This window comes from Onychomys torridus, chromosome 17, assembly GCF_903995425.1.
Source record: "Onychomys torridus chromosome 17, mOncTor1.1, whole genome shotgun sequence".
Lineage (NCBI taxonomy): Eukaryota > Metazoa > Chordata > Mammalia > Rodentia > Cricetidae > Onychomys > Onychomys torridus.
This window is the reverse complement of record NC_050459.1, coordinates 62,697,328-62,716,258: the sequence shown is the minus strand read 5'-3', so window position 1 is coordinate 62,716,258 and position 18,931 is coordinate 62,697,328. Positions and strand designations below refer to the sequence as shown.

General features: G+C 47.0%; 1 non-coding gene across 1 annotated transcript; it reads right to left on the bottom strand.

Annotated features, from left to right (window-relative positions):
• Positions 1–873: 873 nt before the first annotated feature.
• LOC118569237 lies at positions 874–979 on the bottom strand. The gene has a single exon (XR_004943031.1). It is a non-coding gene; the product is annotated as a U6 spliceosomal RNA (small nuclear RNA).
• Between the last annotated feature and the right edge of the window lie 17,952 nt (positions 980–18,931).

Here is an 18,931-nt window from a genome sequence, read left to right as displayed (position 1 = left end):
GTGGGTTGCAGTCTGATTGTTCTTTGCTTTATATCTAGAATCCACTTATGAGTGAGCACATACCATGTTTGTCCTTTTGGGTTTGGGTTACCTCACTCAGGATGATATTTTCTAGATCCATCCATTTGTCTGCAAACCTCATGATGTCATTGTTTTTCTCTGCTGAGTAGTACTCCATTGTGTATATGTACCACATTTTCCTTTTCTTTTTTCCCCCTTTTTTATTTTATTTATATTTTTATTATGTGTTTTAATTTTATACATCAGCCATGGGTTCCCCTGTCCTCCCCACTCCTGCTCCTGCCCCCACTTTCCCTCAGCCCCTCCCCTCCATTCCCATGACCTCCAGGACCAAGACACCCCTGGGGATTCATTTAAACCTGGTGGATTCAGTACAGGCAGGTCCAGTCCCCTCCTTTCAGGCTGAGCATGTGTCCCTGTGTAAGCCCAAGGTTCCAAACAGCCAGCTCATGCACTAAGGACAGATCCTGGTCCCACAGACTGGGTGCCTCCCAAACAGTTCAAGCTACTCAATTGTCTCACTTATTCAGAGGGCCTGCTCCAGCTGGGGGATCCACAGCCGTTGGTTCATAATTCATGTGCTTTCTTTCGATTGGCTATTTGTCCCTGTGCTTTTTGCGATCTTGGATTCAACAATTCATGCTCTTGCAGTTTTTTTGGTTTTTCGAGACAGGGTTTCTCTGTGTAGCTTTGAGCCTTTCCTGGAACTTGCTTTGGAAATCAGGCTGGCCTCAAGCTCACAGAGATCTGCTTGCCTCACCACATTTTCTTAATCCATTCTTCAGTTGATGGGCATCTAGGTTGTTTCCAGGTTCTGGCTATTATGAATAATGCTGCTATGAACATAGTTGAAAAAATATGGAATGCTTCACGAATTTGCGTGTCAGTCTTGCTCAGGGGCCGTGCTAATCTTCCCTGTATTGTTCCAGTTTAAGTATTGTACTGCTAAAGTGAGCACTTATTTTTATGTTTGTTTTGTTTTGTTTTTTTGAAGATATGAGTGCTTTATCTGCATGTACAACTTTATGCCAGAAGAGGGCATCAGACCCCACTAGAGATGGTTGTGAGCCACCATGTGGTTGCTGGGAGTTGAACTCAGGACCTCTGGAAGAGCAGGCACTGCTCTTAACCACTGAGCCATCTGTCCATCCCTTAAACCCATCTTCATCTGTTCAGAGTTATGTTTTACTTAAGTTGTATAAGTGAGATTCCTATTCATCTTCCCCTTCACTGTTCGACTTACAGCAGACATTTTTTTCTATAGGCTAATCCATATTCTAAAAAGATTTAGCCTCCCCTCCTGAAAGTACAACCAGCATATTTCATCAGCTTGATACAGTACAAATTCTTATCCTAATAGTGAAATGTTTCACTGAAGCATGCCCAGTGATTGGGCAAAACCAAAACTTATTATAAGCCACAGCCATCTTAGGGTCCTCCCTGCTAGGTAGCCTCCCTGGTTCTGTGGGTTGTAGCCTGATTGTCCTTTGCTTTATAACTAGTATCTACTTATGAGTGAGTACATACTATGTTTGTCTTTCTGATTCTGGGTTACCTCACTCAGGATGATATTTTCTAGTTTCATCCATTTGCATGTAAATTTCATGCTATCATTGTTTCATGCTGAGTAGTACTCCATTGTGTATATGTACCACATTTTCTTAATCAATTCTTCAATTGTTTCCAGGTTCTGGCTATTATGAACAGTGCTGTTATGAACATAGTTGAGCATGTATCTTTGTGGTATGATTGAGTATCCCTTGGGTATATGCCCAAGAGTGGTATAGTCTTGAGGTAGATGGATTCCCAATTTTCTGAGAAACCGCTATAGTGATTTCCATAGTGGTTGTACAAGTTTGCATTCCCACCAACAATGGAGGAGAGTTCCCCTTGCTCCACATCCCCTCCAAAATAAGCTGTCATCAGTGTTTTTGATCTTAACCATTCTGACAGGTGTAAGGTGGTATCTCAGAGTCGTTCTGATTTGCATTTCTCTGATGATTAAGGATGTTGAACATTTCCTTAAATATCTTTTGGGCATTTTAGATTCTTCTGTTGAGAATTCTCTGTTTAGCTCTGTAGCCCATTTTTTAATTGGATTGTTCAGTATTTTGATGTCTAGTTTCTTGAGTTCTTTATATACTTTGGAGATCAGCCCTCTGTCAGATGTGGGGTTGGTGAAGACCTTTTTCCATTCTGTAGGCTGTTGCTTTGTCTTGTTGACTGTGTCCTTTGCCCTACAAAAGCTTCTCAATTTCAAGAGGTCCCATTGATTGATTGTTTCTCTCAGTGTCTGTGCTACTGGTGTTATATTTAGGAAGTGATCTCCATCCAGTACGAATGAGTTCAAGACTACTTCCTACTTTTTCTTCTATTAGGTTCAGAGTAACTGGATTCATGTTGAGGTCTTTGATCCACTTGGACTTCAGTTTTGTGCATGGTGATAGACATAGATCTATTTCCAATCTTCTTCATGTTAACATCCAGTTATGCCAGCACCATTTGTTGAAGATGCTTTCTTTTTTCTATTGTACAGTTTTGGCTTCTTTGTCAAAAATCAAATGTTCATAGGTGTGAGATTAATGTCAGGGTCTTCAGTTCGGTTCCATTGGTCCAAATGTTGGTTTTTATGCCAGTACCAAGCTGTTCTTATTACTGTAGCTCCATAGTAGAGCTTGATGTCAGGGATTGTGATGCCTCCAGAAGTTGCCTTATTGTACAGGATTCTTTTAGCTATTCTGGGTTTTTTGTTTTTCCATATGAAGTTGAGTATTATTCTTTCCAGGTCTGTGAAGAATTGTGTTGGGATTTGATGGGGATTGCATTGAATCTGTAGATTGCTTTTGGTAAGATTGCCATTTTTACTATGTTAATCCTACCTATCCATGAGCATGGGAGATTTTTCCATTTTTTGATATTTTCTTCAATTTCTTTCTTCAGAGAATTAAAGTTCTTATCATACAGGTCCTTCACTTGCTCAGTTAGAGTTACCCCAAGGTGTTTTATATTATTTGTGGCTATTGTAAAGGGTGGTGTTTCTCTGATTTCTTTCTCAGCCCTTTTATCATTTGTGTATAGGAGGGCTACTGATTTTTTTGAGTTAATCTTGTATCCTGCCACATTACTGAAGGAGTTTATCAGCTGTAGGAGTTCCCTGGTAGAATTTTTGGGTTCACTTATGTATACTATCATATCATCTGCAAATGGTGAAAGTTTGACTTCTTCCTTTCCAGTTTGTATCCCCTTGATCTCCTTTTGTTGTCTTATTGCTCTAGCTAGAACTTCTAGTACTATATTGAATAAATATGGAGAAAGTGGGCAGCCTTGTCGTGTTCCTGATTTTAGTGGAATTGCTTTGAGTTTCTCTCCATTTAATTTGATGTTGTCTGTGGGCTTGCTGTAAATTGCTTTTATTATGTTTAGGTATGTTCCTTGTATTCCTGGTCTCTCTAGGAACTTTATCATGAAGGGGTGTTGGATTTTGTCAAAGGCTTTTCAACATCTAATGAGATGATCATGTGGTTTTTTCTTTCAGTTTGTTTATATGGTGTATTACATTGACAGATTTTCTTATGTTGAACCATCCTTGCATCCCTGGCATGAAGCCTACTTGGTCATGGAGCATAATTTTTTTTTTTTTATGTGTTCTTGGATTTGTTTTGCCAATATTTTGTTGAGTAGTTTTTCATCAATGTTCATGAGGGAGATTGATCTATAATTCTCTTTCTTTGTTGTATCCTTGTGCGGTTTGGGTATCAGGGTAACTGTAGCCTCATAAAAAGAATTTGGTAATGTTCCTTCTGTTTCTTATTGTGTAGAACAATTTGAAGAGTATTGGAATTAGCTCTTTTTTGAAAATCTGGTAGAATTCTGCCTTGAAATGATTTGGTCTTGGGCTTTTTTTGGTTGGGAGACTTTTAATGACTGTTTCTATTTCCTTAGGTGTTATTGGTCTATTTAAATAGTTTCCAGTTTTGTGGAATACAGGTTTTTGAAGTATGACCTGATGATTCTCTGGATTTCCTCATTGTCTGGTGTTATGTCTCCCTTTTCATTTCTGATTTTGTTAATTTGGATGCTTTCTCTCTCTCTTCCTTTTGGTTAATTTGGATAAGGGTTTGTCTATCTTGTTGATTTTTTCAAAAAACCAACTCTTTGTTGTGGTGGTATTACATTCCCCAAAATATTGTATGTTCCCCGAAATAAACTCATCTGGGGTCAGAGAACAAGACAGCCACAATATTAAACATATGTGGTAGCTCATGCCTTTAATCCTAGCATTTCAGAGTCAGAAATACCTCTGGATCTCTGAGTTCAAGGCCATATTAGAAACAGCCAGGCATGGTGACACACGCCTTTAATCCCAGAAATCCAGCCTTTAATCCCAGGGAGTGACGGCAGAAAGTAGAAAGTTTATATAAGGCGAGAAGACCAGAAACTAGAAGCATTTGGCTGGTTCAGCATTTTGGCTGGTTAAGCTTTCAGGCTTTGGAGCAGCACAGTTCAGCTGAGACCCATTCTGGATGAGGACTCAGAGGCTATCAGCCTGAGGAAACAGGATCCCCTGAGGAACTAGCAAGGTGAGGTAGCTGTGGCTTGTTCTGCTTCTCTGATCTTCCAGCATTCACCCCAATAACTGGCCTCAGGTTTGATTTTATTGATAAGTACCTTTAAGATTCCTGCTACACTTTGTTTCATTGATTCTTTGTATTGTTCTCTTTGTTTCTATTTCATTGATTTCAGCCCTCAATTTGAGTATTTCCTGGTCTCTTTTCCTCCTGGGTGAGTTTGTTTCTTTTTGTTCTAGAACTTTCAGGTGTGCTGTTAAGTCACTAGTGTGAGATTTCTCCAACTTCTTTATGTGTGCATTTAGTGCTATGAATTTTCCTCTTAGCACTGCTTTCTCAGTGTCCCTTAAGTTTGGGTATGTAGTACTTTCATTTTCATTGAATTCTAGGAAATGTTTAATTTCTTTATTTCTTCCTTGACCCATTGGAGCTTCAGGTGGGCATTATTCAGTTTCCATGAGATGGTAGGTTTCTATCATTTTTGTTGTTGAAATCTAACTTTAAACCATGGTGGTCCAATAAAATACAGGAGGTTATTCCGATGTTTTTGTATTTGTTGAGATTTGCTTTGTGACTGAGTATTGGTTAATTTCTGAGAATGTTCCATGGGGTGCTGAGAAGAAGGTATATTCTTTTGTGTTAGGGTGGAATGTTCTGTGGATATCTATTAAGTACATTTGGGTCATTACATCTGTTAGGTCCTTTATTTCTCTGTTTAGTTTCAGTCTGGTAGATCTGTCCATTGTTGAGAGTGGTGTGTTGAAATCTTCCACTACTTGTTTAGGGGGGTTGATGTGTGATTTAAGCTTTAGTAGTGTTTCTTTTACGAATGTGGGTGCATATTTGGTGTTCTGTAACCTTCTTGTATCTTCATAGGTATTTCTTTCTTTAGGTTAGGAAAGTTTTCTTCTATGATTTTGTTGAATATATTTTTTGTGCCTTTGAGTTGGTATTCTTCTCCTTCTATCCCTATTATTGTTAGGTTTGGTCTTTTCATGGTGTCCCAAATTTCCTGGACATTTTGTGTTATGACTTTTTTGGCTTTAGTGTTTTCTTTGACAGATGAATCTATTTTTTCTATTGTGTCTTCAACTTCAGAGATCCCCTCTTCCATCTCTTGCATTCTGTTGGTATGCTTGCATCTGTAGTTCCTGTTCATTTAGTCAAATTTTCTATTTCCAACATTCCCTGAGTTTGTATCTTCTTTATTGTTTCGATTTTTAAACTTGAATTGTTTCCTTCATCTGTTTAATTTTTTTTTTTTTTGCTTTCTTTGATTTTTCCAAATTTTTCTCCATTTCTTTAAGAGAATTTTTCATTTTCTCTTTAAGGGCCTCTATCATCTTCTTAAAGTCATTTTTAGGGTTGATTTCTTCTGTTTCTTCTGCCTTGGTATGTTCAGGTCTTGTAGGTGTAGAATCACTAGGTCATGGTGTTGTCATATAGGTCTTCATGTTGTTGCCTATGTTTTTGCACTGGCGTCTACTCATCTCTTCCTCTGTTCAGTGCAGGCAGTGTCTGTGTCTGAAGGTGCCTCTCCTGTTCCAATTGTTAGTCTTGGTCCACTGGGAGTTCTTGGTCAAATCTGTGCTGATGGGCTCTGTTTCTCCAGAGCAGCTTAGTCCAATTGGTGTTAGTGAGTTCTGTCTCAGGGAGCAGTTGTTCCCAATTGGTGCAGGGTGTGCTTATGGCTCTGGTGGTTGTTGGTGTAGCATGGGATGGTTTTCTTGGTGAGGGGGCAGGGAAAGAGGCCACTGTCTGGTCCCTAGTGCTCCAATGGCTGGGAGCCTAGGGGTTAGAGACCTGGTCTGCTGGTCTGGAGATGGGGCCTTACCTGTTCCTGGTCGGTGTAGGGTGGGCTTATGACTCTGGTGACCTGGTTCGGTGGCTGGACGGCTCCTTCTCTGGCATTCTTGAGCCGAGCGCTGCTGGCTGGCCAATTCCTCAGCTGATCTTGTTTCCTCAGACTGCAGGCTTCTGAGACCCCTCCGGAATGGCTCTCAGCTGAACAGGTTGTTCAGTAGGGCAATCTCACCAACACCTCCAAGTTGTTGGGCTCCTCAGGATTAGCTGGACCCCAGGCCGGCCTCGGGCAGAATGCTGGGGTCTGGTCTGGTTGTGTCCCACATCAATGGATCCTTCACCAAGTACACAAAGAGGTAGGGTAGGGCCCTAGGACTCAGTGGAAGGAAGCGATGTGTTGTAGTCTCAGGTGATGTTGGTCCACAATGCTCAGTACCAGGAGGCAGAGCTAGCAGTATACAGGCTGGAAGTAGAAGTCAGAGCAGAATGTTAAACAGAAGAACTTCACCACGCCGCAGCTTCCAAAGTCAAGCCCCTACTATTAACATGGTGTTTCTTGTGAAATTTTGAGGCTTCCAACACATTTCCTATCAGTAACTGGTCAATTTCTTCATTTCCTTTTGCTAAAGGCCAGGCAACCCAGTATGAGATCAGATGTGGGTAATATAAAGTGGGCAATTCCCTTCTCAGATTGCCTGTTGTTGTTGTTGTACAAATAACAAAGTTGATTCTGAATTATCAGGAATAAGTTCAGCAATTTCTATATGAACTACAACCCTTTCTGCATATTGAGATTCAGCAGTTATATTAAGAGATTCATTGAAGTCTAATAAAACCATCAGCATGGCATACAACTCTGATTTCTGAACCAAAGCATATGGCCTTTGAACAACCTTACTGATATGTCTGGCTTTATAACCAGCCATTCCCAATTTGTTTGCATCAGTATAAAATGTAAGAGGCCCAGAAATAAGTGCTCTCTTCACTATGCAGGGAAGAATTCATTGGGTTCTTTTTTACTTTGAAGTTGCTTTCTTTTCAGATATTTGCTGTTAATTTCTCCTAAGAAACTACTACATGCTCTCTGCCAATGGTCATTAATCACCCACAGCTGCATAATTTCAGCGTTGGTGTAGGACACTACGGTCTCAGCTGGATCCATTCCTGAGAATTGAGAAGTCTTATTCTTCCTTTTATGATTACTTCAGAAACCTTTTCTATATGGGTCTTTAACTTTTTACCCTGTAAGCTAAAAATATCCATTCTAAAATATTATCCTCCCTCTGCATAATGAGTCCAGCAGGGGAATGATTGAAAGGTACAATCACTAAAATACATTTAGTTGTGAAATCTAATCAGTCCACATAGGCATTTTGTAGCTTTGTTCTACTTGAGATAATTCCCTCTTGGCCTCAGCTGTTAATTTTCTTAGACTGTTTAAATCTGAGTCAACTTGTAAAATTTGAAACAAATTACTTAATCCTTGAGTAGACAATCTAAGGGTAGGCTGTAACCAGTTAACATCACCCAGTAAGTTTTGAAAATCATTAAGAGTTTGCAACTGATCTCTCCCAATCTGTACTTTTTGCAGCTGAATTCTCTGTTTACTTAATTTATAACCTAAATAACTAAGAGAATCTCCTTTTGTATTTTTCAGGAGAAATTTGTAATCCCAAACAGAGTAAAATTTTCTGTACCACATTAAACATTTTTTCTAAGGTATCCATATCAGGAGCAGCCAATAAAATATAATGATAAATAATAGACTGAGGAAATTGTTTACATATCACTTCCAGAAGTTGATTTACAAAATATTGACACAATGTCGGGCTAATTAATAAACCCTAAGGAAGGACATTTCAGTGATATCTCCTTACTGGTTGAGTGTTATTATAAGTAGGCACTGTAAAAGCAAGTTCTTCTCCGTCTTGTCTTGTAAAGTAATGGTAAAGAAGCAAATCTGTAAATCAGTAACTATAATAGGTCAATCTTTAGAAAATAAAGAAGGTAATGGAATTTTCCTTGACAATTCTTGTCTGTTTGACTGTTTGTTTTGTTTTGTTTTTTTGAGACAGGGTTTCTCTGTGTAGCTTTGGAGCCTTTCCTGGAACTCACTCTGTAGCCCAGGCTGGCCTCGAACTCACAGAGATCCGCCTGGCTCTGCCTCTTGAGTGCTGGGATTAAAGGTGTGTGCCACCACTGCCTGTCGACAATTTTTTTCAATATCTTTTTCAGAAACATGCCCCATTTTTAACACCATTTTATGAGTGGTTTCTGAAATTGTAGGAATATTAATCTGAGCTCCCCATTGTTGTAATAAATCTCTCCCCCATAAATTCATGGCTGTATCAGCTATATAAGGTTTTAACATCCCTATTTGTCTTATACATTTAATTCATTCTGTACTCTGTTTTACCTGAGATAAGGTTCCAATGCCTACAGATTGAGTGGAGACTTTTTTTTTTGCCAGAGCTGAGGATCGAACCCAGGGCCTTGTGCTTGCGAGGCAAGCACTCTACCACTGAGCTAAATCCCCAACCATGCGTGGAGACTTCTTGTTATGGCCAATTGAGATCTGAAGATTTTTGAAAATGTATGGATACATTAACATTAGTGTCTAGTAGGCCTGAAATTTCAATGCCATTTACTTGTAATTTTAGTTTTGACCTCTTATTATTAATAATAGTTTGTCAGCCGGGCAGTGGTGGAGCACACCTTTAATCCCAGCACTTGAGAGGCAGAACCAGGCAGATCTCTATGAGTTTGAGGCCAGCCTGATCTACAGAGCAAGCTACAGAGAGAAACCCTGTCTCAAAAAACAAAAACAAACAAAAAGTATTAAAAACAATCTCTATATGATTTTAATAGGTAACTTTAGGCATACTATGGAGTATTTTTATAAAATCTTAAAAAGAAGATTTTTTTTTATAGATCTCAAGTCACATTTTAATGCAATTTGCTAATTATTAACAGTGTGGACCAACAGTTTTCCTGTATTTTATTTAGTGAAAAAATAATTTTTGTAGGCATTTGGTAATGCCCTTGTCTATCTATCATTACTGAAAATGTAGATTTCTGCTCTTTAAGTTGCTTTCTAGAAATCCTTGGTTAAATTCTATAAAAATGTAACACCTGAAACAGAACAGGTTGTTAGCTTATTAGATAATGTGGTTACTAAGGTAAAAGTTCAGAAAAAAAAATCTGTTACTGATAAAGAGCACCTATTTCTGGGGCCCTTACATTCCATACTGATGCACGTAAGTTAGGAACGGTTGGTTATAAAACAGGAAACATAAGTAAACTACTTCAAAGTCCATATGCTTCAGTTCAAAAACCAAGAATTTTATGCCACTCCCAGTGAGGGGCCTGAGGGATGGAGCCCCACCTAGTATTATAAAGATGAGAAAGGAAGGCTTTGGTTTGAAGCTCTCTGGTTATCTGACCCTCCCATTGTGTTCTGCTGAGAGGGATCTGGGTTCCCGTGGTCTATCTTGTAAATGGTTGCTCATATCTGAGAATCTCGTTTGTCCTGCCCCATCCCCTGCCTCTGGAAAGTGGGATTCCAGCAGGTGCCATCGGGCGTGGCCGTGCATGCAGACTGGTGGCTGGTCCCCGTTCTGACCTCTACAGGTACTACGTGGCAGGTTATCACCAGCGTCCCATGCCTGGGGTCACCGCCACCACCACCCCAGCATGTGGTTTATCTGTCCTTGCCTCCCTGCCCATCTGATAAGTGCTGAGAACTCAGCACCTCCTGGTGGCTTGAATTTGCTTTCTTTGGCGTACAGGAAGGTAGGGCACCTGTAAAAACACAACAGGCGTTTTTCTCAGGCCTGTTTTCCCTCACCCGGCCTCCCAGACAGGCACTTATCTCACCAGGGTGAGTCCCAGTAGCAAGGCAGGACCTGGGTGGGGTGTCCTTACCTGTTTATGAGGTGGGGATCATTTGCACCTCAGTGATTCCAAAACCTCAACTGTGCCGTGGAGTGGACATTGGGCAGTCAGCCGGCTGAGTCCCTGGCACCGTGATCAGGTGCCACGGGAGGTGTTTTCAATTGCTTGAAACACTGACGTGACCCCAGGAAATGATGCAGAGGCACTTAGCCCGGTACCCTCGCCAGCCTCAGCCCCACCTCGTGCATTTCCAGAACATTAAGTCCAAAAACAAATCACAACAACAACAACAACAACAACAAAACCCCCAGTCCTCCCCAGCCCCGGCAGCTCGTGGTCTACGCTCCTTGTCTGTGCATTTCCCTGCCCGGGAATTTCTCATGAGCCCATCACACACAGCCAGGACATTGGTGCTGTCAGCTCATTCCATTTTCGTGGTTGACTAAAATCCCAGCACCTGGGCAGACCACAGCATGTGAGCAGGGCCGCTGGGACCTCCAATGCAAGGGACCTCTTGTTTTGAGTTCTGTGGGTGTTGCCATCCAGAGAGGGATTAGTGTGTCATGTGACATTCAGTTCTGTATCTCTGCCCACTCTGCACCGGTCCAGGGAGCCAGCCTCAGGAGGGCTCGGTCTCCAGTCTCCGGACTTACTTCCTCTTCCCCAGCAGTCTACTAGGCCCCCAAACTCAAGAGGTAGGGACTACAGGGTTTAGGGGTAACTCTGGAAGTGAGGAAGAGGTGACATGATCCTGGTATTTAAGAGTCAAAGGGGCACTCGGGAGGCAGAGGCAGGCGGATTTCAGTGAGTTCGAGGCCAGCCTGATCTACAGAGTGAGTTTCAGGACAGCCTGGGCTACACGGAGAAACCCTGTCTCAAAAAACAAAACAGGGGTTGGGGACTTAGCTCAGTGGTAGAGAGCTTGCCTAGCAAGTGGAAGGCCCTGGGTTCGGTCCTCAGCTCCCAATAGACAAACAAAAATCGGTAGCAAATTTCTGCCCCATTGTGCTGTAAGCCTGTATTTAAGGCCTCCTCCCTCCTTCAATAAATGGCATTGGGCATTCAAAAAGAAAGTTCTGGATTCTAAGTTTCTGGGTTCTCTTTCCTCCTGGTAGAATGTTTCTTCATGCAGCGCGGGCTGAGCTGGGGCGGGGGCTGCAGCGTGGGCTGAGCTGGGGAGGGGGCTGCAGCGCGGGCTGAGCTGGGGAGGGGGCTGCAGCGCGGGCTGAGCTGGGGAGGAGGCTGCAGCGCGGGCTGAGCTGGGTGGGGGGCTGCAGCGCGGGCTGAGCTGGGTGGGGGGCTGCAGCGCGGGCTGAGCTGGGTGGGGGGCTGCAGCGCGGGCTGAGCTGGGGAGGGGGCTGCAGCGCTGAGCTGGGTGGGGGGAGTGCAGCGCAGGACTGCAAGACAAACGTGGCTTGCACCGCTCAGCCCAGGGGAGCCAGGGCTCCCTCACAGTGTGGAGGGAGGAGGGAAAGGGAGGCTCTAAGTGAGGGAGGGCGAGGGACGGAGCCAGACCCTGCCAGGGACGGGACCGGAGTGGGGAGAGGTCAGGGTGGGGATGGAGGTGTCCACTGGAAGTGGGGGTGGGGATCAAGATGAATAGGCACGGCCTGGAAAGGGGGAGGTAGGGGTCGAGATGTGGACCCTTGAGACGAGAAATCTGGAAGAAGGGCGTGGCCTAGAAGGAGGGTAGAAGAGGAAGGAAAAGGCCAAGGTGGAGGGCAGGATGGAGGGGCGGGTCGAGGAGGCAGAGTGGGGAGGCGGGAACGGCGCGAGGGGGACTTTCTGCTTGGCCACTGGAAAGTTCGCCCGGCTGGAGGAAGGAGCCCGCAGGGAGGGCGGGAAGGAGGCGGAAGAAGGAAAGAAACCAAGAACCGGGGCGGGACGGTCATCCAGGTGGAAACGGTTCTTCCTCTCGGGCTGTCCGGAGCTGGCGCCCGCGGTGAGTGCCGGGGTCTTGGGGGGCCGTGGCGCGGGGTTGGGGTCTGGACTCCCTGCGCGTCCTCGACCGCCCGGCACAGGCTGCAGCGGCCCAGGGGCCCCGGGTCTCGGCCACGTTCCGGGGTCAGGAGCCCGCACTTCTCTCCAGTTCGTGTCCGCGTAGCCCACTGGCTCTGACCCTGACTCGGTTTCCCCCGTTTGTGTTTGTGATGTTTCCAGACACTCGGAATCTGTCCTCACGCTGACACTTGGGAAGCTCGGGGGAGAAGCGTTAGTTCTCCAGCCCTCGGTCCCTATTGGCACGAGGCTGCGGGAAGGTGAAGGCGAGGCGGGGCGGCCACTCAGTGCGTTAAATTAAGAGCGTTTGTGTTGCTAGCCAGGGTTCTGACGCTTTGGGGTAATTTACCTTTTTTTCCTTCCTTTTCTGGGACTGGCTTTGAAGGCTCTACTTTCCTCCCTCGGCCCCCCGAGGGCTGGGTCTGCACCCCCAGCTCCACTCCCTCACCTTGGCCTGTCATTGTCGGGAGAGGAAGGTGTGGCAGCGAGGGACCATAGCTGGTCCATCTGGCTTCAGTGTTTGCTCAGCAGGCCCAGGCCGGCTCTCCTTGGGCGTGACGCTTTGCTCGGGCTGGGAGGATCCTGGGGTCCGGGGGACTTCTGCGACCCCAGAGGTCGGGAGCCCTCTGCTGGGCTTCCGGCTCCGCTTCCCCTCCGCGTGGGAAACTGACTCTGGTTCCGGGGCTGACCGACCCCCTGCCTCGACCCCCAGGCCTTTGAGTGGGGTGGAGCAGGGGTGGATGTGTTTGCTTTATCCTTGATTACTCGGGCCATTTGCCTGTGACATTTATCTCTGAGAAAATTAAAGAGATTATTGTAATCCTGACGTAAATGTCACCGGAAGAGGTCAATTGGATGGATGGGACCGGTCCGGAGGGGTGGGGACTCGGGGTGACCCCAGAGGCCAGGCCAGCACAGCCCTGCTGTCTGGGAAGGGCGAGGATCCGGGTCTCACCTCTGCAGCCTCGGTTCCCCATCTGGGCTAATGGTCCGGGATCCTGGTTCCTTTCTTCCCGGTTCCCGGAGAGGGGAAGGGCCCCCTTCCGTGAATCGCGCGGGTGGCTCACGCCTCACGCCAGGAAGCTGGGATGCACAGGCGGGGCCAGGGCAGTCTGGTCACCATGAAGACCTGGGGTGAGGCTTCCCATAGCTTTATCTTTATAGGAATTCTCTTTTTGTACAAGTCCCGGCTCCTTGTAAAGAGAAACTTGCCAACATAAGGAAAGGCAAACTGGAACAATCCAGAGAGGAACCATCTGCGGTCAGGGCTGGTGTGCAGCTCGTCCTGCCCAGCCTGGCATTGGGTGGCCCTGGGCATGTATGGGTCTGTGACCTGCTTGCCATCTGGGAACTGAGACTGACCGGTGGACCCAGGTGGGGCCCTTCCAGCAGCTCCTAACCTCCTCTACACCCTGCAGTCTGGGAGAATGTCCCAGAGCGTTCCGTCCCCAGAGGTCCAGACATCCATCCTAAAGCCTCTCACTGCACTCCCCTGCAGCTTCCACAGCCTCACAGGCCCCTGGAGGGGGACCAGGCAGGAGCAAGGGGCTTATGAATATTCATTACTTAATAACCCATCACATCATTAAGACATTGTTTGAATCACAGGTAGTAATGATACCACCTCATGAGTATTCAACAAGTCATTAATATTAAAATGCACTCATTAATATTCACATCATCCCTACACAGCACTGATCCTTAATACCTTGTTTGGGTCATTAATATAAAGTGTGGGCTGTTTAGTAATCAGGCCATTGGGTTTGCCCTGCGCATGCTCAGTAATGGGGCGTCGATTTTTGAGCATGGTGCTTTTATTACCCAGTGCCACGTGAGTATTCAGTGTCCTTGGTATCCAAGGCACATTAACATGCACTGAATAATTAATGTCTGGTGACTCATGAATATGCAGCATCTCATTAACAAGCAGCATTTTCTTTATGTTCACTGGCTTTTTTGTAGCCAATAGCTCATTTGTAATTACTGTCTCGTTAATATTCAATGAGTCCTTGGTGTCTGGTCATGGAAATTCCCAGGCGGTGAGTGCCCAGAGTCTGCGATTCCCAGATGGTTTATTTCTTTATTTTTTGCACCTATTTCTGGTGCAGCGGCTGCAAGTTGCTGGGGCCTCAGGGACAGCAGAGATCAGGAGAGCAACAGGCCCAGTGCTCACTGTCGCTGCTGTCTAGGAATATTCAAACATTCAGGAGTTTGTCTTCAGCATACGCCCGCAGCTTCTTATGTTTTTGAGTTTTGGTTTGGTTTTATTTGTTTCCTGGTTTGTTTGTTTGGTTTTTTTTTTTTTTTGAATTTTTGAGACGCGGTTTCTCTGTGTAGCTTTGCGCCTTTCCTGGATCTCGCTTGGTAGACCAGGCTGGCCTCGAACTCACAGAGATCCGCCTGCCTCTGCCTCCTGAGTGCTGGGATTAAAGGCGTGTGCCACCATGTTTCCTGTTTTTAAAGATTTGTTTATTTATTATGGATGCAGTGTTCTGCCTGCATATATGCTTGCATGTCAGAAGATGGCGCCAGATCTCATTACAGGTGGTTGTGAGCCACTATGTGGTTTCTGGGTATTGAACCCAGGAACTCTGGTAGAGCAGCCAATACTCTACAGCCCTGTTTCTTGGTTTCTTGAGACAGAGTTTCTCTGTGTAACCCAGGTTGTCCTAGAACTTGCTCTGTAAACCAGGCTGGCATCAAACTCACAGAGATCCACCTGCCTCTGAGTGTACCACCAATGCTGTGGGGGAGGAACAGTGAGCCCTGTGCCTAGCAGGTGCTACTCAGGGGCTCCACCCCTGAGCCACGCCTCCAGCCCCCTCACTGGGATTCTAGGCGGGGCTCCACCCCTGACCACGCCCCCAGCCCCTCACTGGGGTTCTAGGCTGTCGTTCTCCCCAGCCTGGATGTGGCAGCCACCACAGGGAAAGCTTGGTCCTCAGTCCCTGTCCGTGTTCGTGTCTGCACCCGCCTCCCCCCCCCCCCCCGTTTGTGTTGGGAACAGCACAGGACGCTGCTCTAGGCTCCAGGCTCCGGGGATGGAGGGTCCCTCGGAGCTCGGGGTCCGCACAGTCGCCCCCTTCCTGGGCCCTCCCCTCCACCTTCTGTGACCCCGGGCTCCTGACACCGAGCTCCACCTCAGCCCCTTGCTGGTGGTGGGCAGCAGCACGCATGCCCAGTGCTCCGCACAGTGCCCAGGTCCCCTCCGCGGTTTGTGTTCTTTGTGTCGCCAGGTCCTTCACGCCCTGAGCGGCCACTTCCCTCTCTCTTCAGACTTGGTGGCAAGCCCCTTTGCCCGCTGAGCCCTCCCCAGGCCGCTCCCCAGGCCGCTCCCCAGGCCGCTCCCCAGGCCGCTCCCCAGGCCGCTCTCACTCCTCACAGGCTTAACCTCAGGTCCAGCAGGTTGGGTCTCCTTGAGTTCAAAGCCAGCCTGGGCTCCACTGTTTAGACCCTGTCAATGCGGATTTGTACTCAGGACCGCTGCGGGTGACTGCTTCTGTTCCCAGTGCGCTGTCCAGGCACTGCCCAAATCTCTCTCTTTCCCCCAGCCTGGGCCCGGGCCTCTCTCCGCCATCTCCCCTCCTCCTGTGTCAGCTCAAGTAGGAGCTGTGCGGCCTCACCTCTTCCTCCGCCCTCGCCCAGCGCTCCTGCTACTCCATCCCTGGCCCCACTTTTCAGCCAGGCCTTCAGCGTCTCAGGGGGCTGACCCCCACACTCAGGCATCAAGCTCACCCCACTTCTCCGGTGCAGTTAACTCAGCTGCCAGGGCCTCTTGGAGAACCAGTCCTTTCCCTCTGTGGTTTGCCCCGACACCTTCGCTGAACTCCTGTGCACCCTTCAAAGCCTCAGCCTCAGTATCCCAGCCCCATTCCTTGGTTGCTGCCTTCTCTCTTCTCTCTCTCTCTCTCTCTCTCTCTCTCTCTCTCTCTCTCTCTCTCTCTCTGTTTGTTTTTGGTTTTTCGAGACAGGGTTTCTCTGTGTAGCTTTGCGCCTTTCCTGGAACTCACTCTGCAGCCCAGGCTGGCCTTGAACTCACAGAGATCCACCTGCCTCTGCCTCCCGAGTGCTGGGATTAAAGGCCTGCGCCACCACCGCCCGGTTGCTGCCTTTCCTCTCTTTAGGAGCCTGGCTCTCAGGGTCTTGTCCAGGGTCAAGCTGCCTCAGGCTTCCGGGCACCCACACACAGAGTTGTTGACAGGATGAAGAAAATTATTTTTCTTTCTTTCTTTCTTTCTTCCTTCCTTCCTTTCTCTCTCTCTCTCTCTCTCTCTCTCTCTCTCTCTCTCTTTTATTTATTTTGAGGCAGGGGCTCAGTTTGTAGCCCAGGCTGTCCTAGAACTCACTGTGTAAATCAGGCTGGCTTCAAACTCACAGAGATCCTCCTGCCTCTGCCTCCCTAGTGCTAGTGCTGGGATTAAAATTGTGTGCCGCCATGCTCACCTGGCATATTTGAGGTTTTAACAGGAGTTTGGGTGCCTTGGCAGAATCTGAAGATCTCGGCCACATTAACAGAGGTCTAGCCTAGGCATTGATAGAGGTCTGACCTAGGCAGGAGTCTCGTCCCTGACCCTGACTGAAGCTGCTCAAACTTCAGGAAAAGCCTGAGAGCCCCATGTGTATCCATTAGATGAAGGAAGGAAGGAACTAATGATGGACTTCAAACCCACAGGAGCCAGGGGCAGGGTTTGGCTGCTGTGCAGGGACCTGTCCCTCAGGAGGAGCTAATGTCACAGCTCGGGTGTGTGGGCTCACTCGGGAACAGACCTGCTGAATGAAGACTCAGAGGCACCTTCTGAAGGAGTCAAGCCTTTCGCGCTGCGGGGGATCCAGTCTCCAAGGACTGAAACACTTTCCCTTCATCCAGGACAATTTTATTTTCCTCAATATTTACACTTTAGCTAGTTGATTTCCATGTGTTCAAAACAACCGCAAATCCCTCGATTTCTCAGGTACCACAGTTTTCCAGGTTTCCTGAACCAGGTTTTTTGTTTTTTGTTTTTGTTCTTTTTTTTTGTTTTTGTTTTTGTTTTTGTTTTTTGAGACAGGGTTTCTCTGTGTAGTTTTGGTGCCTGTCCTGGAGCTTGCTCTGTAGACCAGGCTGGCCTCGAACTCACAGAGATCCGCCTGGCTCTGCCTCCAGAGTGCTGGGATTAAAGGTGAGCGCCACCACTGCCCCGCTCTGAACCAGGTTTTGCATAGGCTTGAATCCTTGGGAGACTCTGAGACAGGATTCACTTAGGGCAACAAGAGAAACAAAAGGTGTCTGCTAAGCGAGAGAAGGGTTAGGGCTTGGTGCTGCTCTCTGGAGCAGGGTCAGGTGTAGCCAGGGGCCGCCACCAGCTAGCAAAACCTCTCCTATGCAAAGGGTTCCTACACATGGATCACAGCAAGGTCTGGAGGCAGGACGCCCCGGCACTTTTCCAGGGGCTCATCTTGTTTTACTTGTAGGTCCAGAGAGATCAAACCACTGTGTCAAGGTCATCCAACAGAACCCATGACGCAGAGCCAGGAGGCCCACAGGGCCCAGGCACTAGCAGGTGGGTTTGCCTGGGGCCTACGGTTTCAAGGACACTTGTTGACTGCCTCACTGTTGTTCCAGGAGCCAGTGGGGAGACCCAGAACAGCCTAGCTCAGCACATATATCCCGAGACAGACCCAGGTAGGTGTCAAGGTTCAACAGTCATTCAAGAAATGCTTGTTGCTGGAAATGCTTTGTGTGCTGTGACATGGGGGGGGGGGGCTGGGGTGTCCCCTGTAAACCTGCAGACACCAAGGTCAGGGCATGGAGCATACAGCCAGGGTGTGTGGGTTCAGCACCAGTCTCCAGGGCTGAAGGGCGCTTCTGAGTGCCAAGAAGGGTTCAGTGAAGGAGGAAGTCCTTCCCTGAGTCTGACCTAGTACAACTACACTGCAGCAACACGGTGTTGTACTAGAAATCAACACAGACAGCAGAGAACATGCACAGAATCCTCGGTCACCAGGGGAGGGGTCTGCAGGGAGGGTGAGGCTGAACCTGAGGTCTGGAAGGAGAGCCAGGCCTGGTGACACCATCATCCCAGTGCTGTAGGTTATTTTTACTCTCTGGGCTCTTTTGGGGGCCCAGCACCTAACTCCCAAATGAATCACACATGGAGGCTCGCTCTTGATTATAAATGCTTGGCCTTGACTTGTTTCTAGCCAGCTTTCCCTTAACTTTAAATCATCTCTCGTCTTTTGCCTCTGGACTTTTCTCTTTCTCTATTCGTGTGTACCTTTCTTTGTAGCTTGGTGGCTGCCACTGGGTCCTCCTCCCTCTCTCCCTCTCTCTTCCTTTCCTCCCGGACTTCTCCTTCTGTTCATTCTGTCTGCCAGCCCCGCCTAGCCTTTCTCCTGCTTTACTATTGGCTGTTCAGCTCTTTCTTAGACCATCAGGTGTTTTAGACAGGCACAGTAACACAGCTTCACAGAGTTCAACAAAGGCAACATAAAAGAATGCAGCACACCTTAAAATAATATTCTACAACATCCCAGAGCGTGAGGACAGGAGGATGGGAAGCTCAAGGCCGTCCTTAGCCACACAGCAAGTTTGTGGCCAGCCTGGGCTACATGACCCAATGTTAATGGGGAATAAAAGCTTCCTGAAAGCGAGATCGTTCTCTTCTTTT